Here is a 26,091-nt window from a genome sequence, read left to right as displayed (position 1 = left end):
TACAAACTCAGTTGTTTGGTAAATTTAAACCTGGGGGATAACAGTGTCCATCAACCAGGAAAAGTGCTACCCTACTTTTTATCACCTATTGCTGTTGTATAGAGATTTCATTTAATGGCTATCCTAGTAATCACTGATTATATATTTAAGCCATAAGTATCAGTTTATATTTCCTCCTAAAGATATTAGATGCTTCTAACTTTTAATAAGCCTTTCTAACAATGGTTTTTATACTTTGCTTGAATCTTCAAGTTAAGAAATGTAGGTGAACCTTACTTTTTTCTATTGATGTTGTACGTTTGTAATAGAGCTATTTTTCTTTGCAGGAAATGGAAGAATTTGTCCAGAGCTCGGGTGAAGATGGTGTTGTGGTGTTTTCTCTTGGGTCAATGGTCACAAACCTCACAGAAGAAAAGGCCAATCTCATTGCCTCTGCCTTTGCCCAGATTCCACAGAAGGTTAGTTCAATTGCTTATCTTGTGGACCTTGCTTTAGTTTCCTAAACAGGACCACTTTTTTTTCAATTTCCAATAGCACATTCATCCGTTCCTTCTAAGGCCTCATTGAAAGGACTTTTTGCATCCATATTTCTACCAACAGTCTCTAGTCTTCTATCAATCACATCACAGTTCTTCCAGCCTTTACCCATTATCCAATTCCAAACCCGTTTCCACATTTTAGCTATTTTTAATAGCTGTGCCCCACTTGCTGGTACCAAAAACTGTTTGAATTTCCTATCTGTGAAAACAAATACCATGCAATGGCTTGGCTTAAAAACAGGAATTTATTGGACCACAAGTTTGAGGCTAGAATTCCAATAAAGGAGTCATCAAGTGTTGTTTGATTACTGGCATTCTGGGGCTAGATGTTGGCGATTCTTGGTCCTTGGCCCTTCTGTCATATAGCTATGCATATGGTGGACTCTCCTGGTTTCTCTGGGTTCCATTGCCTTCTGACTTCTTCTTGTGGCTTTCCCTCTTTCTACCTGAATTTCATTCTGCTAATCAAGGACTCCAGTGATAGGATTAAGACCCATCCTGATTCAGTTTGGCCATCCCATAAATGAAGTAACCTTTTCAAAACGTCCATTTATAATGGGTTCACATCCAATGGAATGGATTAAGATAAAGAATGTTTTTCTGAGGTACATAGCTCCAAGTCACCCCAGGCAGTTACTATAAGAATTGGAAAGAGAATGTAGTCACAAGTGCTCCTCTGAATAGAATGTGGGAACTAATTATAGAATATTATTTATTGTGCATAACTAGCAAGATATAGTTATTATGGATAACTAGCAAGAGCATTAAGTAAAAATTCATTAAATATTAACAGTGCACTTAGGAACATTTGATCGTTTCTTTACTCAGTCTTGGAATTACTGCGGAGATATATTTTTGTAGTCATGTATTTTAAAGTTAACAAATATGAAAGCATTAGGCCCCGATCAGTATTTCAGTATTTGAAAATAAGGGATTGTCTGACTACTGACAATAGTTCTGAAGTATTTTATATCCAAGGTCTTGGTTAGGGAGAGCCAAAATGACCGAGAGTAGAGAGGAATTATGCTCAATAATATACTCCACACCTCTAGGTATTCTTAGGACTCTATTCAAGTATAGAAGGGTTAGGAGAAGCAGTCTAGATTTGCATACAACTATTTATGGAATATCCAAGGGTTCTTTTTATTTTGATCATTTTTAAAACACATGACATTCTATAGAACAAGTATGCTAATTGAATATATTAAAACTTTGATTTTGTGTTTAAATATCTTTAGTTAAATGTATAGGACATCTATATCTTTCTTTATTATTTAATCTCAGATTAGTCTAACAGACTTCCCAAAGCATAAAGAGCATGAAACAAAAGGTTCATAGCCTCACTAGAAACTTCATACAAGAATGGAATGAAAGCAAACCCCTCATCTCATTCTCATTCAAAAAAAACTATTAAAAAAAAAAAAAAGGAAAGAAGGGAGGGAGGAAGGAAGGGAAGGAGGGAGGGAAGGAGGGAGGGAAGGACAGAGGGAAGGAGGGAGGGAGGAGGAGAAGAAGAGAAGGTGGGACTAAGGAAGGGAGAAAGAAATGAAACCAATCATTCAGATAAGAGACACAAAATATAAAACCAATTATATTTATGAAAAACATTACATTTGAAACATGAGAGTTAGGATGTCCAAAGTGACAGATTTACACAGAAGTTATATTGTCCACAATAAATTTTAACACCCAACCCTGATTCATTAAACTGTTCTTTTGATTTTCTAATTTTGCTCCTATGATCTCATTATCTCAACTTCTTAAATGACAAATGGCAGTATGATTTTGTGATAAAACAATAAAATTGGAACATGAGAGTGTGGCCCAGGACTTAAATTTACACAGATATTCATGTTTTCTGGAAAAATTTTGACTCTATAATTTGATTGAACCAATATTAATTTATTTTTCATCCACTTGCAATCTCACTACCCAAATCTTTTAATGAATAACTGTCAAAATGATACTATACCTAAAAGACTATTAATAATCCCTGTAAAAAGATGGTTTCAAACCACCCTACTAATTCATTCACTGTTTGCAAAGAACCTATTTTATACTCCCTCTCATCTACCACCTGAAGTAGGATGTGAACTGTGATTATGTGATTTATAAATAGTTCTAAAGCATGAAAATGCCATAGTCTTGGGGTTTTACTTGTGAAATTAATTCATTTTCTTGTGCAGGTTTTATGGAGATACAAAGGAAAAACACCAGCCACATTAGGAGCCAATACTCGGCTCTATGACTGGATGCCCCAGAATGATCTTCTTGGTAAGGTTATGAGGAGGAAAAGCTTTAGTGTTGCACGAGGGACAAATCGAGTAACTGTTTAAAGCAAAGAAATTAAAGTCTTGTTTAACAATTGTAAAGTTTCACATTTTATTTCCTGTTTTAAATCAGATATAATTTAATAATTGTCCACAACTTTTATAGATTTATGCCTCCGATTGTTGACTTACATGTATCTTCAGTTCAGACTCATAATTCTTCAAGTTTCATGCTCAGATCAGATAGCATCTGTCCAGTAAAAACCTTCCTGACAATGCAGGGGTGTTAAGTCAGGATTTCCAAAGTTGCGATTTTTCTTTGGAAGCAAAGCGTCAGGTGTTTGGCTTTTATACAATATGTTTATACAATATATTTCCTCCTAGACTGTTGTTTTTTCCCCTTCTGTCTCTGAAATTATGTTAACATGTTGTAACGAAATTCTACCCCACATCTCACCTATCTCCCAAACTAGGTCATCCCAAAACAAAAGCTTTTGTCACTCATGGTGGACTGAATGGAATCTATGAAGCTATTTATCACGGGGGTCCCTTTGGTGGGAATTCCCCTGTTTGCTGATCAGCCTGATAACATCGCACACTTGAAGGCCAAAGGAGCAGCTGTGGACGTGAACATGAACACAATGACAAGTGCAGATTTGCTCAGAGCTTTGAGAACAGTCACTAACGAACCCTCGTAAGTACAGCTGCTCTCTAAAGAGTCACCATGGATGTGTTAAACATCATATTAGAAAATGTCCAATGTTAACATTGAGGAAGTTCTGATGCACCCTCTCCTTGCTACCACTTGCCGGTCCCACACTGGACCCTGGAAATGCAGCCATGAGCACAATCCAGGCCGGGCCTGCCCAGTCAGGACTGTTGTCTCCTTTCAAAGTAAACAATAATTTCTGAGATTTATGTGAAGAGGCCTGAGATGGGGTGGGATCAACCCACCCCCACCCTCTCCTGGCCACTAGGGACCTCAGACCCTGAGGATCAGGCACAGCACGACCCCTGCCTCAGGCTTCACTTCTCTGGAGGCCTCTGGCACAGTGCACCCCTTCTCATAGCCCAACGCAGCAGATCTGTGCATAACCACAGAAACACTCCTCAGTGGGTGCTTATTCAGAAGCCCGATGTGTTAAACTATCTGTAATTCACAGAAACCCACGTTTACTCTATAGATGGAGAGTTGGAGGCTCAGGTCCCCATACCCCCCACCCTGAATGGGCTATGGCCAGCTCCTCAAGGAGGTTGCAGACCCCTCAGCCCTCACCTTCCCGACTCAGAGAGGGAGCATGTGCCAAAGCCTGGGGATGAGCTGTCAGCAGCAGACAGGGAGCTGTTGGCTCACCTGGCTCCTCACTTGCAGCCCCCAGGCCCTGCCCTGAAGCCTGACCCCAAGGCAGACAGTCCTTAGAAGCTTGAAGTGACCTTCCCAAAGGCCCAGTGTGTGAGCTGAGCCTCACTTAGAAGGAAGGAACAAAGCAAAGGGAATATTTCTAGTCTGCTCTTTAAAAACATGTAATTTTTGTAAATGGCTTATTTTCTAATAACCACCATAATATGAAAAACATAAAAGTCACTGTTTTGTGTTTTTCCCAAACTAAGTTCTTTACTGAAATTGCAATAAAAAAATGATGACCACAGATATTCTATCAAAATATTTTTCAAAATGAATATATAGTGTTATGGCTTATATAAATTCTCAGAGTTTTTCCAGAAAGATCTCTTTATTTTGGTAAACATATACACATACACACACACACCTACATATATATATGTACACACACTGTCTAATTTATACATTATAAACCATTCAGTAAGAACAGAAATGAAAGAGATAATTTGCCTGATAGTAGCCATTCTGAAATGATCACTATCAACACAGAATGTAAACCATTCATCATTATGCACATAATACAAGAGGAGTGATGTAGATAAATAAATAATTTTATACATATTGTTGGAACTATATGTGGTTGTTTAAAATAATATCTTTAAATATAATACCATTTTATTTAACTGAAAAATGAATTGAAATAAAACTATATGTGTATTTAATTTTAGATAGATCTCCTTATTCTTTTTTCCCTTTAATTCAGTTTTATTGAGATACATTCACATACCATGCAGTCATCCATTGTATACAATCAAGTGTTCACAGCACCAACATATAGTTATGCATTCATCATCCCAATCTATTTTTGAACATTTTCCTTAAACCAGAAAGAAAAAGATAAGAATAAAAAATATAAGTAAAAAAGAACACCCAAATCATACACCCATCACACCCTATTTTTCACTTGGTTTTAGTCCCCACTTTTCTACTCATCTATCCATACACTGGAAAAAGCGAGTGTGATCCACAGGTTTTCACAATCACTCTGTCATCCCTTATACGCTACATAGTTACACAAACATCTTCAAGAGTCAAGGCTACTGGGTTGGAGTTTTATAGTTTCAGGTGTTTATTTCTAGCTATTCCAATACATTAAAACCTAAAAAGGGATATCTATATAGTACAGAAGAATGTCCACCAGAGTGACCTCTCAACTGCATTTGAAATATCTCAGCCACTGACACTTCATTTTGTTTCATTTCGCATCCCCCCTTTTGATCAAGAAGATGTTCTCAGTCCTGCAATGCCATGTCCAGGTTCATCTCCTGGAGTCATATCCTGCATTGCTAGGGACATTTAAACCCCTGAGTCTGGCTCCACATAGCGGGGAGGGCAGCTAGTTCATCTGCTGACATGACTTAGCTAGAGAGAGAGGATCACATCTGAGTAACAAAGAGGCAGTCAGGGGGAGACCCTTAGGCAAAATTATAAGCAGGTTTAGCCTCTCCTTTGCAGTAACAAGCTTCATAGGGGCAAGCCCCAAGATAGAGAGCTCAGCATACCAAACTGTCAGTCCACAATCTTTGTGAGAACATCAGCAACAACCCAGGTGAGGAAGTCCAACACTTCTGCATTTTCCCCCAGCAATTCATAGGGGCCTACATATCTATTTTTATTCTCTGAACAAATTACTTTGGGATATGTCACTATTTCACACTAACCTAAACAGACCTACCAGATCTCACTTCCTGTTCAAAGTTCCATGTAATTATGGTGCTTGAGCAAGCTGTAGAACTTAAATTGTTTAGAAAATATTGATCCTGCACCAAATAAACATCTCTTCCCTTGGTCTTATAAAGAAGCTGAAGTTTAAAAACACAGCCCATATAATCCTTTACCCTTTGGCCAATTTGCCCTAGTCCTTACCAGATCTGCTTCATTTATATCTCTAATTGAAGTCTGGACCCTTTTTCAGCTTTTTTAACAGTTGCTGTATGCGCCATTACTGACATTCATATCTGCCAAGCTCTAGCTCTGAGTTTCAGGTGTCACACAGATACCCAAAGTTCCAGAGACTGATCAGGTTATACATAAAGGGATCAGCATCTCAGAATTTAGACATAACCATTACAATTCAGGAATAGATGTGACTGCTATACAAGCTTATAATCTAGGGACCCATTACATTAAGCGTTTCCCTGATAAACTGTGCTCTAAGATTCAATTATGAATTTATACATTGTAGTTAGTCCATATTGGTGAGGCATCATACTGTTTGCCTTTGTTTCTGGAGTATTTCATTCAAAATGCTGTCTACAGGATCCATTCACCTCGATGCATGTCTCACAGCTTCACTCCTCCTGGCAGTTGCTCAATATTCCATACACCACAGGTCACCATTCTGTTCCTCAGTCGATGTACCCTCAGGGCACCTCCACCCACTGCAAATCATGAATACTGCCTCCATAAACATCAGTGTGCAAAGGTCTATACATGCTCCTCTTCTCAGATCTTCCAAGAATATATCCCATAACAAGGTTGCAGGAATTGCACCTACATACTTAACTTCTTGTGGAACCACCACTCTGTCCTCCAGAGAGGCTATACCATTCTGCCTCCTTACCAATAGTAAATACGTACATCCCTCTGTCCATGTTTTTTTTTTCCCCAGCACTTTTATCCCTATGTATATTTTTTCCTACAATTTTATAGAGATATATTCATATACAGTACAATTACCCACAGTGTACAGTCATTAATGGTATCGTCATATAGTTGTGCATTTATCACCACACTCAGCACTTAAACTATTGATTACTATGAAAACAGTTTTTTTTAAAGAATAATAGAAAAAGATAGTAAAAATAGAAATAAACTATCATATAATATAATAGTAAGGGCAGACAACAACACCACTACCAAGAATCCCATATCCCTCCCCATATCCCCCAGTCATGCACATTTAGCTTTGGTATATTGCCTTTGGTACATTTAATGGAAGCATATTATAATGTTACTGTTGACCATAGACTCCAGTGTGCTTTAATTATACTTTTTCCCCAATACCATCCCTTTTTCAATACTTTGCATTGTTGACATTCATTTATTCTCCCACATGTTAAAACCCTTTTTTATTTGTACATTCAGTCACGGTCATGGGCCACTCCAGTTTTTGCTAAGTTATACAGTCTCAGTCTTCACCATCTGTCTTTACCTCTGGTGTCATGCATGCCCCTAGCCCTCCTCTTTCAGCTTTACTCACAGGCATCTTTGTTCGGTGTACTTACAAAATTGTGCTACCATCACACAGTATTCTGCCAACTATTTTTGGATCTATACAATCAATCCTGCTGAACATTCTGTAGTCCTTCAGCATCAAATGGCCTATTTCCACCCTCTTTCTATCTCCTGGTAGCCTGTGTTATCAGCTTTTAACTCTCAAAGTTTACTCATTAATTTTAGTTCATATTAGTGAGACCATACAGTATTTGTCCTTTTGTTTCTCACTAACTTTGCTCAACATAACATCCTTAAGGATTATCCACGTTATTATATGTTCCATGTCCTCATTCTGTCTTACAGCTGCATAATGAACCATAGGGTGTATATGTCACAGTTTTCCCATCCACTCATCTGTTGATGGACATTTCTCTTGGCAACTGTGAATAATGCCGCTATAAACATCAGTTTACAAATGTCCATTCATGTCTTAACTTTCAGTTCCTTTGAATATAAACTAGCAATGGAATAGCTGGGTCATATGGCAAATCTATACTTAGCTTCCTGAGGAACTGCCACACTGCCTTTGCAAGTGGTTGTACCATTCTACATTCCCACCAGCAGTGAATAAGACTGTCACTTTCTCCATATCCCCTCCAGAATTTTTAATTTCTGATTTTTGGATAACAGCCATTCTGGTAGGTGTGAGATGATATCTCATTGTGGTTTTGATTTGCATTTCCCTAACAGCCAGTGAACTTGAGAAGTTTCTCATGTTTTTGAGCCATTTCTACTTCCTCTTCAGAAGTGTCTTCCAGTGAATTTTGGCCATTTTTAAATTGGGTTGTTTATCTTTCTGTTGTTGAGTTGTAGGATCCCTTTATATATTTGGGATATTAAATCCTTATCTAATATGTGGTTTCCAAATATTGTCTGCCATTGTGAAGGCTGCATTTTTACTTTTCTGACAAAGTTCTTTGATGTACAAAAGTGTTTAATTTTGAGGAGATCCCATTTGTCTATTTGTTCTTTGGTTGCTAATGCTTTGGGTATAAGGTTTAAGAAACCACTTCCTACCACAAGATCTTTAAGATATTGCCGTACATTTTCTTCTAGGAGTCTTATGTTGTCAGTGTTAATGTTCAGGTCTTTGATCTATTTTGAGTTAATTTTTGTATAAGGTGTGAGATAGAAGTCCTCTTTCATTCTTTTGGAAATGGATATCCAGTTCTCCAAACACAATTTATTGAAGAGGCTATGCTGTCCCAGTTGCTTTAGCTTGACTGTCTTATTGAAGATCAATTGTCTGTAGATGTGAGGGTTTGTTTCTGAGCACTCAATTTGATTCCATTGGTCAGTATATCTATCCTTATGCCAGTTCCATGCTGTTTTGACCACTGTAACTTTGTAATATGTTTCAAAGTCAGGTAGTGTGAGACTCTCACTTTGTTCCTCTTTCTCAAAATATTTTTGGCTATTTGGGGCACCTTACCCTTCCAAATAAATTTGGTTATTGGTTTTTCAATTTCTGCAAAGTAAGTTGTTGGGATTTTAATTTTTATGGCATTGAATCTATGAATCAGTTTAGGTAGAATTGACATCTTAACTATATTTAGTCTTCCAATCCATGAACATAAGTATGTTCTTCCATTCTTTTAGGTCCTGTTCAATTTCTTTTAGCAGTTTCTTGTAGTTTTCTCTGTATAGGTCTTCTGTGGCCTTGGTTAAGTTTATTCCTAAATATTTGATTGTTTTGGTTATGATTGTAAACAAAATTTCCTTCTTGATTTCCTCCTCTTGTTGCACATTACTTGTGTATAGAAACACTACAAATTTTTACATGTTGAACTTGTAGCCTACCACTTTCTCTATTCACTGATTATTCTAGTAACTTTGCTGTAGATTTTTCTGGATTTTCTATGTATAGAATCATGTTATGCTCAAACAGTGAGAGTTTTATTTCTCCCTCTCCAATTTGGATACCTTTTAGTTCTGTTTCTTGCCTAATTACTCCAGCTAGAACTTCCAGCACAATGTTAAATGACAATGGTGAGACTGGGCATCCCTGTCTTATTCCTGAGCTTAGAGGGAAAGTTTTCAGTCTTTCCCCATTGAGTATGATCTTAGCTGTGGGTTTTTCATATATTGCCTTTATCATATTGAGAAAATTCCCTTCTACTCCTATCCTTTGAAGTGTTTTCATCAAGAAACGATGATGAATTTTGTCAAATGCCATTTTACATCAATCAAGATGATCATGTGGTTCTTCTGCTTTGATTTATTGATGTGGTATATTACGTTAATTGATTTTCTTGTGTTGAACCAGCCTTGCATACCTGAAATAAATCCTACCTGGTTGTGTTGTATTATTCTTTTAACGTGCTGCTGGATTTGATTTGTAATTATTTTGTTGAGGACTTTTGCATCTATATTCACTAAAGAGATTGGTCTATAATTTTCTTTCTTTTTTTTTTTGTAGCATCTTTGTCTGACTTTGGTATTAGGGTGATATTGGCTTCATAGAATGAATTAGGTAGCTTTCCCTCATCTTCAATTTTTTGAAGAGTTTGAGCAGGATTGGTACTAATACTTTCTTGAATGTTTCTTATAATTCACATGTGAAGCCCTCTTGTCCTAGGTTTTTGTTTTTTGAGATCTTTTTGAGGACTGACTCAGTTTCTTCATTTGTGATTGGTCTGTTGAGGTCATCTATTTCTTCCTGAGTCAATGCTGGTTGTTTCTGCTTTTCTAGGAAGTTGTTCATTTCATCTAAGTTTATTAGCATATAGTTGGTCTTAATAGCCTCTCATTATCTCCTTTGTTTCTGCAGGGTCAGCAGTTATATCTCCTTTCCCATTTCTGTTTTTATTTATTTACATCCACTCTCTTTTTTGTTAGCCTAGGTAGGGGTCCATAAATTTTGTTTATTTTCTCAGAGAATCAGCTTCCGTTTTTTTTTGATTCTCTTTATTGTTCTTCTGTTCTCAATTTCATTTTTTTATGTGCTAATCTCTGTTATTTCTTTCCTTCTGTTTGCTTTGGGGTTAGTTTGCTGTTCTTTCTCTAGTTCTTCAAGGTGAACAGTTAATTCCTCATTTTTTGCTCTCTCTTCTTTTTTAATATAGGTGTTTAGGGCAATAAATTTTCTTCTCAGCATCACCTTTGCTCCATTACATAACATTTGATATCTGCATTTTCATTGTCATTTGCCTTGAGGTATTTAATAATTTCACTTGTAATTTCCTCCTTTACTCACTGGTTTTCTTTTTTTTTTTTTTCTTAAATATTCATTTTATTGAGACATATTCACATACCACACAGTCATACAAAACAAATCTTACATTCGATTGTTCACAGTACCATTACATAGTTGTACATTCATCACCTAAATCAATCCCTGACACCTCCATTAGCACACACACAAAAATAACAGGAATAATAACTAAAGTGAAAAAGAGCAATTAAAGTAAAAAAGAACACTGGGTGCCCTTGTCTGTTTGTTTGTTTGTTTGTTTCCTTCCCCTATTTTTCTACTCATCCATCCATAAACTAGACAAAGGGGAGTGTGGTCCTTATGGCTTCCCCAATCCCATTGTCACCCCTCATAAGCTACATTTTTATACAGTTGTCTTCAAGATTCCTGGGTTCTGGGTTGTAGCTTGATAGTTTCAGGTATCTACCACCAGCTACCGCAATTCATTAGAACCTAAAAAGGGTTGTCTAAATTGTGCGTAAGAGTGCCCACCAGAGTGACCTCTCGGCTCCTTTTGGAAACTCTCTGCCACTGAAGCTTATTTCATTTCCTTTCACATCCCCCTTTTGGTCAAGAAGATGTTCTCCATCCCATGATGCTGGGTCTACATTCCTCCCTGGGAGTCATATTCCACGTTGCCAGGGAGATTCACTCCCCTGGCTGTCTGATCCCACGTAGGGGGGAGAGCAGTGATTTCACCTTTCAGGTTGGCTTAGGTAGAGAGAGAGGGCCACATCTGAGCAACAAAGAGGCATTTGGGAGGAGGCTCTTAGGCACAATTACAGGGAGGCCTAGCCTCTCCTTTACAGCAACTGGTTTCCTAAGAGTGTGTTCTTTAGCCTCAATATGTTTGTGAATTTTATGACCTTCTGCCTGTTATATTTTTCCAACTTTATTCCGTTATGGTCAGAGAAATCGTATTGTATAATGGCAATATTTTTTAACTTGTTGAGACTTGCTTTGTGACCCAATATGTGGTCTATCCTAAAGAATGTTCCATGAGCACTTGAGAAAATTGTGTATCCTGCTGTTGTGGGTTGCAGTCGTCTACAAATATATGTCAAATTTATTCATTTATTGTAAAATTCAACATCTCCATTCCCTTATTGATTTTCTGTCTAGATGTTCCTTCCATTGATGAGAGCAGTGTATTGAATCTCTGACTATTATTGTAGAGGTATCTACTTCTCCTTTCATTGTTGTCAGTGTTTGCTTCATGTATTTTGCAGTACTCTGGCCTGGTGCATAAATATTTCTGATTGTTATGTTTTCTTGATGAATTGATCCTTTTATTAATAAATAGTATCCTTTTTTGTCTCTTTTAATTGTTTCCCTTTTGAAGTCTAATTTGTCTGATACTAATATATCTGCTCCTGCTTTTTTCTGGTTGTTGTTTGGGTGATATATCTTTCCCCAACTTTCACTATCAGCCTATATTTGTCCTTGGGTCTAAAGTGAGTTTCTTGAAGACAACATATAGAAGAGTCCCATTTTTAAATCCATTTTGCTAGTATATGTCTTTTTATTGGGGATTTTAATCCACTAACATTTAGTGTTATTACTGTAAGGGCAGTATTTTCTTCTACCATTTGCCTTTTGGATTTTATATGTCTTGTCTTATTTTTTTTTTCTCTCTCTCTCTCCTTTTACCCTTCCTAGTAATCTTCATTTGTACAATCTTCTCCAAACCTCTGTCTCCTGTCTTTTCCTAACATTCTGTAGCACTCTCTTTGGTATTTCTTGTAGCACTGGTCTATTATTTGCAAACTTTCTAAGTATCTGTTTGTCTGAAAATATTTTAAATTCCTCCTCATTTTTGAAGGACAGTTTTGCCAGCTATAGAATTCTTGTTTGGCAGTTTTTCTTTCAGTATCTTAAATATATCATTCCACTGCTTTCTTGTCTCTATTATTTCTGTGGAGAAATCTGTACATAGTCCTATCGAGCTTCTCTTGTATGTGATGGATTTCTTCTATCTTGATGCTTTCAGAATTCTCTCTTTCTTTTTGACATTGGACAATCTGATCAGTGTCTTGGAGTAGGTCTATTGGGATCTCTTCTGTTTGGGTTATACTGTAATTCTTGAATTTGTAATTTTCTGTCTTTCATAAGAGTTGGGAAGTTTTCAGTGAATATTTCTTCTATTATTCTTTCTGCCCCCTTTCCGTTCTCTTCTCCTCCTGGGACACACATAACATGTATATTCATGCACTTTATGTCATCACTCAGCTAACACCCTACTCATATTTTTCCATTCTTTTCTGTATCTGTTTTTTTTTTTATGTGTGTGAATTCAAATGTCTTGTCTTCCAGTTCACTGATCCTTTCTTCTGCCTGTTCAAGTCTACTGTTGTATCCCTTCATTTTGTTTTTCATCTCTTCTGTTGTGCCTTTCATTCCCATAAGTTCTACCATTTGCTTTTTCAAGCTTATGAATTCTTTATTGTCATCCAGTGTCTTCTTTATATCCTTCATCTCTTTTGCTGTATCTTCCCTCAATTCATTGAATTGATTTAGGACATTTGTTTGAACATCGTTAATTCATTGTCTCAACTCCTGTATCTCAGGTTGTTCCATTGGGTGGTCAGTATTTTCATGTTGCCTAGTATCACCCATTAATTTAAGCTCCCTAGGCTTCTGGTTTTCTTGAATAGTTTACTCTGGAGCTCATTTTCGCTCTTTTTTTGTAGGTTTTTCTTGTTGGTTGGTTTGTTTTCTATCCTTTGGGGTTCTGTTCAACTTATTCTAGACCTCTAACTTTGGCTCTATTTATTTGATAAGAATTTTTCATGTCTTGCTTTTCTGTTTCTTCCCCTGCCTCTATGTAGCCTTTTTGTGAGAGGCTTTTCTCAGATGTGGTCAACCCCAGTCAGCTTTACCCAGTCCAGAGAGAGGACCTCTCTGGAGGATATGGAGTTTCCCTGAAAATGAGACCCTCTTTGAGGCCTCTAGAGTCTACACTTTTCCTATCCTATCTAGCAGGTGGTGCTTATCAGCCTGCAGCTCCCCACCAGTGTAAAGAGGTGTGATTCATTTAGTTCTCTGAAGACTTGCTCCCTATCAGGGGCATGGCTGACTGAAGCTGGTTTCTATTTTCCAGACCTTGGGGTCTGAGTTCCCTGGAGGAGGGCTGCCCCTGAAGCTGGATAATGCCCCCCTTTTCTAGAGGAACTTATGCCCTTTAGGGAATTGTCTCTCCTGCTAATTTCATTGCTTTGTCTGTCAGACTTATCCCGGCTCTCTGTTGTCTGGGTCTAAGGGTGAGTTGCAAATATCAGGCTTTCTGAAAAGAGCTACTTAGAATAGTTATTTAAAAAAGAATAAAAAAAAGAGAAAGAAAAGAAAATTCCTTTTTAAGCCTTTCTGAAGCCACCAAGTTTTCTCAGTGTCACTATAGAGTATTTAAAGATATGCACTTTAGGCTATTACCTGGATAGTTACTGTCCAACAGCTTTAATTCTGCCCTTGCCAGGGGGCTATTTAAATGTTAAAAGATAAGGAGTCAGGGAGCTAGAAAAGAAAAGGTACAAAATGTAGATAAACAAACAAGCCTTTTTGGAGCCAAGGGATGTGTGCCTCCTTCTATGGTCTCTCTTTCCCAGAGCCCAGTCCTTCTCCAGGAGTGTGAACACTGCACCCCAAGAGTTAATCTATTAATTTATTTATTAAATCTGCAGTTGAGGCTGGGGTTCACCCCCTTCTTGATCCCAGCAGATTTTTCTTTTTTTTTTCCTTTAGAGAGCCAGCTGTAAGAGAGTCCATGGGGTCTGGGCAGGGAGGAATTCCAGACCCCTGGCTGGGGGAACATACAGGTTTTCCTGTGATCTCCACTGTTCCACTCATTCCAGAGTAGTGTACGGTCTGTGACTGGTCACTGGAGACCCTGAAAATGCTGTTTCTTACATTTCCTGGCTAATTACCCACTGCCCTAGTAGAGTGACTAAATTCTACACTTCACCACTCTCCCATATTGCCCTGCCTCCCAGATCTCCTTACTCTTAATTTTTTCTCTTAAACAATTCCCTGAGAATTAATATAGTACATTTATATAATATTTGAGGTCCTTATTTTTATCTGTGCTCATTAAATTTTATCATAATGCAATTCACAATTTGTATTATTTATATGACCATTTTAAGATGTTTGTATTACATTTTTTATCCTTATATTTGTTGTATTTTCGCTATATTTGAGTTGATTGAATGTTCACCATCTGTCTTTTAATTATTCTTTATTCCAAAGAATTTTTGGATTGATTTCTTCTCTCTGAATAGTATAAAGATTTTTTCAATGAAAGGCGAAGGATTTCAGTTTTCTGTGATGATGTTAACAATGTTTGTTTTGTTGTCTTTATGTGAGAATGACCACTGTCTGAGTATAGTATACTTTGGTCTTAGTTTCTTTTCTTCAGAAATTTATAAATATTACTCATAAACTTCTGGTTTGGAATGTTCTTTTAGAATTTTATTTTTAGTATCATTTTATTGATATGTAGCCACATACCATATAATCCATCTAAAGTACACAATCAGTGGCTCACAATATCATCACATAGTTTTGTATCATCACATCAATTTAAGAACATTTTCACTATTCAGGAAAAAGAAAAGAGAGAAAACCAAAAACTCCCACAACCATTATACTCCCGTCATTGACCCCTTTCATTGATGTGATACATTTGTTACTGTTGATGAAAGATTATTAAGATACTACTGTTAACTGTAGTCCAAAGTTTGCAATACTTGTGTGTTTTTTATATATACCACACTATTACTAACTCCTTGTAATGGTTTCATACGTTTTTTTCCAGTTCATGGAGAAATTTTTTATGTATGTACTATTAATCTTCATCCACCACAAAACTTACTGTGTTATGCAGGCCCATGTTTTAACCTCTGGCTTTCCTTCTCATGACATACATGACTCTAAACTTCCCCTACACCACATTTGTACATGATGCAGCACTGTTACTTTTACTCACAATGATGTACTACCATCACCACTATTTCCACACATTTAAATTCAACCTAGTTAAAAATTCTGTATATCTTAAACAAGCAATCCCCCTTCTCTAGCACCATTCTATCTTCTGATAACTTATACTCTGGAGTCTATGTCTATGAGTTTACAAATTATAATTAGGTCACATTAGTAAGATAATACAATACTTGTCCTTCTTTATATCACTTATTTCATTCAACACAATGTCCTCAAGGCTTATCTATGTTGCATGCATCAGGATTTCATTCATTCTTACTGCTGAATAATATTCCAAGTTATGTATATACCATATATTTTTTATCCATTCATCAGTTGATGGACACTTTGGTTATTTCTATCTTTTAGCAACTGGGAATAATGCTGCTATGAACCTCAGTGTGCAAGTACCTGAATGTGTCCCTGCTTTCAGTTCTTCTGAGTATATACCAAGTACTGGGATTGCTAAATTATATGGCAATTCTACACCTAGCTTTCTGAGAAACTGTAAATCCATCCTCTAGAGTGAGTGTACCATTTCACATTCCCACCATTATTAAATGAGTTCGTATTTCTCCACATCCACTGCAGCACTTACATTTTCCTTTTTGTTTAACAGCAGCCATTCTGGTAGGTGTGAGATGATATTTCGTTGTGGGTTTCATTTGTATTTCCCTAATAGCTACTGAATGTGAGCATACTTTCAAGAGCTTTTTAGCTACTTGTATATCCTCTTTGGAAAAATGCCTGTTACCTGTTTTTAAATTGAGTTGTCTGTCTTTTTATTTACCAAAGCCAGTAAAGATACTGGAAGAAAGGAAAATTACAGACCAATGCCTTTAATGAATATAGTTGCAATAGTCCTCAAAAAAGAAAATACTTGCAAATTGAATCCAGCAGCACATTAAATGAATTATACACCATGACTGATTGGGTTTACTCTGGGTATACAAGGGTGGTTCAGCAGAAGAAACTCAATTAACATAATATACCACATAAAAAAATTAAAGAGGAAGAAGCACTTGATCATCTCAATCATTGCAGAAAAGACTTTTGATAAAATTCAGCATCCTTTCTTGATGAAAACACTTCAAAGGGTAGAAATGGAAGGAAACTTCCTCATCGTAATAAAGGGAATATATGAAAAACTGACAGCTAACATACTCAATGGGGAAAGATTGAAAGCTTTACTGCTAAAATCAGGAAATAGACAAAGATGCCCAATGTCACATTGTTGTTCACCAATGTGCTAGAAATTTTAGCTGGAGCAATTAGGCAAGAAAAAAAAAAATAAAAGGCATCCAAATTGGAAAGGAAGAAGTAAACCTTTCACTGTTTGCAGACAACATGATTCTATACATAGAAAACCTGAAAAATATTCAATAAAGCCACTAGAGCTAATAAGTATTGTAAAATGGCAGGATAGAAGATCAACATACAAAAATCAGTAGTGTTTCTATATACTAGTCAATCTGAAGAGCAAATGAATAAAAAATTCCATTTACAATAACAGCCAAAAGAATCAAATATTTAGGAATAAATTTATCCAAGGATATAAAAGACCTAAACACAGAAAACTACAAAATATTGCTAAAAGAAATCAAGGAAGAACTAAATAATGAAAGCTAAGTATAGAATTGCTATATGATCCAACAATCCCATTACTAGGAATGTACCCAGAGGAACTGAAAGTAGAAAAATGGTATGTTCATGGTATATCAATGGTATGTCTATATGGAAGACTAAATATAGTTAGGATGTCAATTCTACCTAAATTGATTTATAGATTCAGTGCAATACCAATTAAAATCCCAAATTTCCTTGTGGAAATAGAAAAAATAACTTGAGAAAGAAAAATGTAGTGGGAAGTGTCACACTACCTGACTTTAAAGCATGTTACACAACTATATTGATCAAAACAGCATGGTACTGGCAGAAAGATAGCTATGCTGAACAGCGGAATCAGATTGAATGTTCAGAAGTAGAATCTATCATCTACAATTGATCTTTTCTAAAGTGGTCAAGTCAAAGGAACTGAGACAGAGCAGCTTCTTCAACAAATGCTGCTTGGAGAACTGGATATCCATATCCAAAAGAATAATAGACAACCGCCATCTCACACATCTCAACCTTATACAAAAATTAAATCCAAATGGATTAGAAACCTAAACATTTGAGCTAATACCATGAAACATTTAGAAGAAAATGTAGGGAAATATTTTAAGGATCTTTTGCTAGGAGGTAGTTTCCTTGACCTTACACACAAAACACAAGCAATGAAATAAATAAATGGAATCTCGTCAAAATTGAATACTTTTCCACATCCAAGGACTTTGTCAGGAGAATGAAAAGACAGCTTATGCAGTGGGAATCATTATTTGAAATCCCCATATCAGTTAAGGTTTTAATATCCAGAATATAAAGAGATACTACAACTCAACAACAAAAAGACAAATAACCCAACTGAAAATGGGCAAAAGACATGGGCAGACACTTTTCCAAAGAGGAAATACAAATGGCTCAAAAATATGAAAAGACGCTCAGCTTCACTAGTGATTAGGGAAATGCAAATCACAACCACAATGAGATATCATCTCACATCTACTAGAATGGCCATTATCAAAAAACAAACAAACAAACAAAAAATGGAAATCTACAAATGCTGGAGATGATGAGGAGAAATAGATACACTCATTCACTTTTGGTGGGAATGAAGAATGCTGCCACTTCTCTAGAAGGCTGTTTGGCAGTTTCTCAGGAAGCTAAGTATAGAATTGCTAAATGATCCAGCAATCCCATTACTAGGAATGTACCCAGAGGAACTGAAAGCAGGAAGATGAACATTTTTAATCATTTTATGTTGAGTGAAATAAGTTAGAGACAAGGGACAAATACTGTATGATCTCACTAACATAAACAAACTATAATGAAGAAAAAGAATTGAGTCCTAGTGCCTAGGTTATCAGGGAATAGGAAGTGGGCAGAGACTGAGCAATCAATGATTAAGGAGTATAGAATGCTCAAATAAGTCTCATTATAAAGGTTCCTAGGTTGTAAGCTTTTAAAGCAGTCATATCTATTTCTAAGTTGTAATTTTTATTTCTAAATTCTGAGATGCTGTGCTTTTTGTGTGTAACCTGATAGTTCCCTGGAACATTGGGTATCTATGTGACATCTGAGACTCAGAGTTAGAATTCTGAAGCTCTATAACTAATCATTACTCTATACAGGGACTGTTAAAGAAGCTGAATATGAGATCAAACTCCAATTAGAGATATGAATGAAATGAATCTGGTTAGGGCAAAGGTAAATCAGAATGCACGGTAAAGGATGATATTGTCTGTATTTCAAAACTCCAACTTATGTGAGAGACCAAAGGAAGCATGCTTATTTTGTCCAAAATTTTAGTTTTCTGTAGCACATTATCTAACTTTGACCCTGTCTGGTTAGTTTCTTTAAACAACCTAATTACATGGAACCTAGAATAGGGAATGAGGCCTTGTTATTCTGTATAGGTTAATGTAATAACCTGATACATTCCAGAGTAATTTGGGCAGAAATTTAAAAAGTATTTGCCAAGTCCCTTGAGTGAATGGAGAAAAAATATGGAACTATTAAAATCCCCCATCTGGAGAATTCCTGATACTCTCTCAGGCACTAGGGACTCACAATTTAATAAGCAAAGTCCTCAATCTTAAGGATTGTCCTTATGAAATTTATTTCTGTAATGGCAAAACTAGGCCTGCATGTAATTATACCTAAGTGTCACCTCCAGGTAGCTTCTTTTGCTGCTCAAATGTGGTCTCTGTCTTTAAGCCAGCTCTGCAAATAGACTCACTACATTCCACTCTACGTGGGACATGACTTCCATGGGTGTAATCCACCCTGGAAACATGGGACATGACTCCCAGGGTGAGCTTGGCTCAGGCACTGAGGGATTGAGAATGCCTTCTGGACTAAAATGGGGAAAAGAAATGTAACAAAATAAAGTTTCAGTGGCTAAGAGATTTGAAATAGCACCAAGAGGTCATTCTTGTGGTTACTCTTATGCAAGCTTCAGCCAGATAATGCAAATACTATAGTATGCCAAACCCAAACCAACATTATTCCTGAAAACCCTTAGGAGTGCACTGGGCTCCATCTAAGTCTCTATAAAAGTTTACCTTAGTAAGTTTATTTTTTCAGAAATTTAATGCCTCCAGATTGATCCTATGCCAGATGAGCCCTGAACCCAGAGGAACCAGTCTCTCCAAAGACATTGACCAGTTTCATTCCTCTATGCTATAAGGTCAATACCCCTTTCCAGCATAAGGAAGTTAAAAAGGTCATTGCCCAGTTACCCCTAAATATTGAGAGAAAGATGAAATGAGAGGAAGGAGATGTAACTGAGAAATTAGTATTTAACTAATGACTGTGACTGACACATTATATAGGTATTTCTTTTTAGTGTCTAGTGTTTTAGAATATTCAGAAAGAAACACCTGAAGTTGTTGAGCTGTAATGCAGCAGCCTTGATCTTTGATAATGATTGCATAACTGTATTGCAAAGAAGAACTGACTTGGGGGGAGAAACAGGAAGAATTTGATTCCAGACATATAAAGATGAAGATTAGGAGTTGAGGTCACTTGATAATGCAAAAAGAGATGCAGAATTATGACATGACATGACTTCCACAGAATGAAATAAGCCACTATGAAATAAGCCAATCTAAGTTTGCATTCTATAGTGAGAAATATTCCTGGTTTATCCTATTCTGAAACCATAATTTTGAGCCACAAAAGTCAAGTATCACATGTCTCTATTTAGAATACAGAAATATTCTTTAAAGCATCACTTTTGGGAGGTTAAAAAACAAGTTAACAGAAAATGATTGAAATGTCACCATAAACTGAAGAAAATACTTAATTTTCTATAGAATTAGCCTAAGGGTAATTATGAACTCCCTGGTGAAACCATGGATATTTTCCATTCTCATCTGAATTACTAGTTTTGAGTTGTTCAGAATTTTTTATTCTTTTTTGTCCAAGGTGGTCAGCACTAGGTTTCCTGTATTAGGGGTCTTGGTTCCATCTTTGTTTTATTCACTTGCTTAACTTTTAGGTGTCCATTTTTATCCATGTCATTTCCAAAGAAGCTTTATTTTCTTCAAATATTTTTACAAAATGTCTATTGCTAGTTACTGGCTGGGAGGGTAAAAACAAGATTCTGAGTATATAATTACATATGTCTTAGAGATGCCCAAGATAATTTAGTTGGCAAATTGTAGGAGTGGGCCCAAAGCCCAAATCCTCATGTCCAGATATGGACCCTCATCCATTGGCCATTTTATTTCCTCCATACTCCTCCCAAGAAGCATCAACTGATCTTGCCATTGAAATCATTCATTTCAATAGGAAATATAGGGATAAAATCGTTCCTCTCTGTGTGATGTCTGAGGAATAAATTTCAAGTTGGAAGTTTAAAAAATTAAAATATAGAAGAATTCCATCACTGCAAAAAACTACATTGTACCCAACTGTAGTCAATACCTTCCCCAACCTTTGGTCCCTGACACCACTTCTCTGTTTTTCTGTCTCTATAGTTTTGCCTTTTTCCAAAATGTCCTATGAAAAGGAATCATACATTAAAAAAAAATCAATTGACTATAGATATGAGGGTCTATTTCTGAGCCCTCAATTAAATTCTATTGATCAATATGCCTATCTATATGCCAGTACCATGCTGTTTTGACAACTGTGGCTTTATAATATGCTTTAAAGTGGAAGCATGAGTTTGCCTACTCCATTTTTCTTTTTCAAGATGTTTTTGGCTAGTGAGGTCCCTTTGTCTTCCAAATAAATTTGATAATTTGCTTTTCCATTTCTTCAGAGTAGGCTGTTGGGACATTAATTGGTATTGCATTGAATCTGTAGATCAGTTTGGGTAGAATTAACATATTAACAATATTTAGCCTTCCAATACATGAACACAGAAGTTCTTTCTATTTATTTAAGTCTTCTTTGATTTCTTTTAGAAATGTTTTGTAGTTACCTGTGTATGGGTGCTTTACATCTTTGGTTAAGTTTATTCCTAGATATTTATTGTTTTAGTTGCTATTGTGAATGGAATTTTTTCCTAATTACCTCCTCAGATAGCAGATTACTATTGTATGGAAGTGCTATTGATTTTGCTCATTGACCTTGTATCCTGCCACTTCAAAGATCTCATTTATTAACTCTAGTAAATTTGTCCTAGGTTTGTTGAGACTTTCTAAATGCAGGATCATATCCTCTGCAAATGGTGCAAGTTTTATTTCTTGCTTTCCAATTTTGGTGCCTTTTATTTCTTTTTCTTGCCTAATTAATCTAGTTAGGCCTTGTAGCACAAGGTTGACTAACAGGGATGACAGTGGGCATCTTTGTCTTGTTCCTAACCTTAGTAGGAAAACTTTTAGCCTCTCACTGTTGAGTATGATGTTAGCTGTATGTTTTTCACACATGTCCTCATGTGGAGGAAGTTTCCTTTCATATCTAACTTTTGAAGTGTTTTACCAAGAAAGGATGGTGGATTTTGTCAAATGTCTTTTCTGCATTGATTGAGATGATCATGTGGTTTTTCCCTTCTGATTTGTTGATTGGTGGAGTACATTAATTGATTTTCTCGTGTTGAACTACCCTTGCATCCCTGAGATAAAACACGCTTGGTAATGGTGTGTAATTCTTTTAATGTGCTTTTGTATTTGATTTGCTGGAGTTTTGTTGAGGATTTTTTCCATCTGTATTCCATCTGAGTTCCAGCTTCATTCCATTATGATCAGAGAGAGTACTTTGTATAATTTCAATCTTTTGAATTTATTGAGACCTGTTTTGTGCTCCAGCACATGGTCTATCCTTGAGAATTTTCCATGAGCACTTAAAAGAAATGTGTATCCTGCAGTTTTGGGATGTGGTGTCCTGTATAAGTCTCTTAGGTGTAGTTCATTTATCATATTATTTAGCTTCTCTGTTTCATTATTGATCCTCTGTTTAGTTGTTCTATCTATTGGAGAGAGTGGTGTGTTGAAGTCCCCCATATAATGGTAGAGTCACCTATTACTCCCTTCAGTTTTCCCAGTGTTTGCCTCATGTACTTTGGAGGACCTTGATTAGGCACATAGATATTTATGATTGTTTATTTCTTCTTGTTGAATTGCCCCTTTTATTACTATATGGTGCCCTTCTTTGTCTCTTATAACATTTTTGCAGTTGGAGATGTTAACTACATTACTTTGCTGCTGCAATTCTCAATTTTATTAGCAGCCCTCCTTCTAAGAAAATACTTATCTTCAAAATTCAAAGTCTATGTAAAAGGACATGCAACCACTTAAACCAATCTTGTGTGCATCTTATCTTGGTACTATTAAAAGTGATATTATCCTTTGCATCACAAACACACAAGTGAATGCAGAGCAAGAAGTATCACAGTGTCATGATCTTGGAAACTGAGAAAATGACTCAGTAATGCTGACTACCAGTTTCCTGTGTCAGCCCTCTTTAACTAGAGAGAAATTAGAGGACATGCTTATGAACTTCTTAATGGGATCTTTTCCCACCATCTGGGCCTTGGAATAGTCCTGGGAACTGGAGTTCTACTTGTCACAATTTTTTCCTGGAAAAACTATCATACATGCTTATAACTACTTATTCCACTTTTTCCTCAGTCCTCAGTGCACATACCTGCTAAGATTATATTTTTCCCTCTCCATCCCCTTTATACCTGTTAAAAAGTTGCAAAACCAGTAAAGTACATCTCACAGCAAGGATAAATCGTGTCCTCCATATTTCTATGGACCTTGTCTTATACAACTTTTAAAATATGTGTCACATACATACCTATAATGCAAGAAGACCCTAATTTCTCTGTGTGCATTTGTCTTCCAGTTATAAAGAGAATGCTATGAAGTTATCAAGAATCCACCATGACCAGCCCATGAAGCCCCTGGACCGAGCGGTCTTCTGGATTGAGTTTGTTATGCGCCACAAAGGAGCCAAGCACCTCAGGCCAGCTGCCCACGACCTCACCTGGTTCCAGTACCACTCTCTGGATGTCATTGGGTTCCTGCTGGCCTGTGTGGCAACTGCTATATTCTTGGTCACAAAATGCTGTATGTTCTCTTATCAAAAATTTGGTAAAAATGGAAAGAAGAGAAAGAGGGACTAGATCCTTCCATTTCAGCAAATGCCTAAGTGGAGCAAACCTACTTATTCTAGTCGCAGCAAGCTTTTTGAGAGCTTTTCGCCTCCTTCTTTTCCAATTCCCATTCCACTGCTTTAGCCTAGTGGCAAGGCTTAGACTTCGACATTAAGTAGTGAGCGTGTCCCATTCTTCCTTTGTCTCTTCCAGGCTACTTTACTGTCTTCCTCCCACTGTCTTGACACAGGGGTACTAATAATGATAATATATTCTATTAGAACATCTAATATGCTCTAAAATCAATATCTTCATTTTTTTACCTTAAGTGATATACCAACAGCAATATGCTGACCATTAGGGGGCACAACCTGTGAGCTGAATTCAGTGGATGCAGGGAACTCAGAAGAGCAAAATTCATAAGTTCTCTTACACCACCCAAATCAGGGACACATCATAGAAATTTAGTTTGCTATGAGAAAATTAATATTTTTTTCAATTAAAACATGCCTTTCTGCTTGCCACTTTCTACTGGGATTAGAGTATAAATTGATAATAAATGTGATAGGGCATCACACTAGGAAAGATTCATGATATTTCAATAAAGCTCATCTGGAATATCATGGCCTAAGTTTCTGCCTATAGACAACAAATGTTCTTGTCTGCCCTCTGCAGGCAATGGACAGTTCTAGGCACTGCTTTCAAATAGAGAGTATCAATGTCATTAATTTTTTCTCAAGGGTAGAATATAATCAATTTTTTTAAAGGTGAACATATCATTTTGGGAGAAAAAACTATAAAAACATATATAAATATATTTTACAAAACACCAGAGCAGAGAAGGGACGAAGATAGACCTGGTAACACAATTGAAAAATAACAAGGACATTCCATTGAGACAATATGTGTAATCCCTTTGGTACACACCTGAAGTTCACTATGGGTAGTACAATGGAGAAATACCATGGGGAGACTTCCGGCTCCACTTTCATAGTCCATAGCTGGACTAAGAGTCAAGATGACCTTTATGGAAAGGATGAAAATCCTAATGCTTTCCTTTTTCTTTGACTTCTGGCTCCAGCAATATGGTGATCAGTTATGGGATCATTTTTAAAGTGAAGCATTGGGTAAGAGACTCTACTTTTCTTTCTAAACTAGTACCAAAGTGTAAGAAAAATCTAGCATGATGAAAGAAATCCCTTTTGAAAATTCTGTCTACACTGTAAAACTCTTCCAGGAATGCCAATGAACTGATTAATAACTAATTATGGGATTGGAGGCAAGAAATATTTTGCTATAGTTATTCTTACTTTAGCATCATCTAAACATTTCTATATGATACCTTGCTTATTCTTAATAGACGGTTATCAGAACAAAAAAATAAAATACACAAATAAATGTTATGTAATGAAGACATTTTGTTTGTCACATATAGACTATCACAAATAAGTCCAGTGCCCTGAGTTTTCATATAGAATGAGGTTCTAACTATAATGCTTACTGTGTATGTGACAACAGTAATAAACTGAAATGTGATCTATATTAACAATGAGATTGAATTTGGTACATTCTTAAATTTGCATGAATGTTACACAACAACTTTTGAGAATTTTTAAGAATCACTGATTATTACTCTCAATTTTAAGTCATTCCTCTTAGAAAAGTGTCCTTGCCTTCTTAGACTTCTCTAAATTTTAGATAAAATTTAAGAACATATTATATGGGTTGTTTTAACATGGCTGGTCATACAGAAGAATTTGCTAGGATGCTTTAGGAAGAGTGTTATAAAAAATCCTGAAAAATCAAGGGAGCCCATTAAAATCTTTGCAGCTTGAAGGATTAAAAGACAGTAATTTTGTTTCCTTCATTGGTTTACTTCTTCTATCTGTGTTAAATTGGTTTCCATTGCTACAAAAGAGTGGTTTTGCTTTGCATTTTCACACACCACCTGCCATCTTAATTCATCAATTTAGGCAGATATCCATTCCAACATCTTTAAAAATTATGCAGAGAAATAAAATAACAAAGGAAAGCTCATATTAGAAATTTAAAATGTTACCTAATTTAACTCAATGATTTTTAAAATGATAAATTGTTTCTCAGATTCAATAGCAAAGGAATCCACTTAAACAATTCTTAGCTTTAGATATGATTTGGATTTACAATGCATTGATGTCACAAGTAAATAATTTACAATCAGTAAGTATTACTTGTTTGCCGGGATCATGTTAGACACAACGGATTTGAATTAAGTATGACAGGGATCTGGCCCTCAAGTCCATGTTCAGAGATAAATGAAAGAGACAGAATTACAACATTACTACTGTTAATTCTTTGGTACA

General features: G+C 36.3%; 1 pseudogene; it reads left to right on the top strand.

The window, feature by feature from the left end:
- Window positions 1–25,773, top strand: part of LOC119529484 — a 74,238-nt pseudogene extending 48,465 nt beyond the window's left edge.
- Window positions 25,774–26,091: the final 318 nt, after the last annotated feature.

This window comes from Choloepus didactylus, chromosome 3 (genome assembly GCF_015220235.1).
Source record: "Choloepus didactylus isolate mChoDid1 chromosome 3, mChoDid1.pri, whole genome shotgun sequence".
Classification (NCBI taxonomy): domain Eukaryota; kingdom Metazoa; phylum Chordata; class Mammalia; order Pilosa; family Megalonychidae; genus Choloepus; species Choloepus didactylus.
This window is presented reverse-complemented; position numbering and strand designations above follow the sequence as displayed.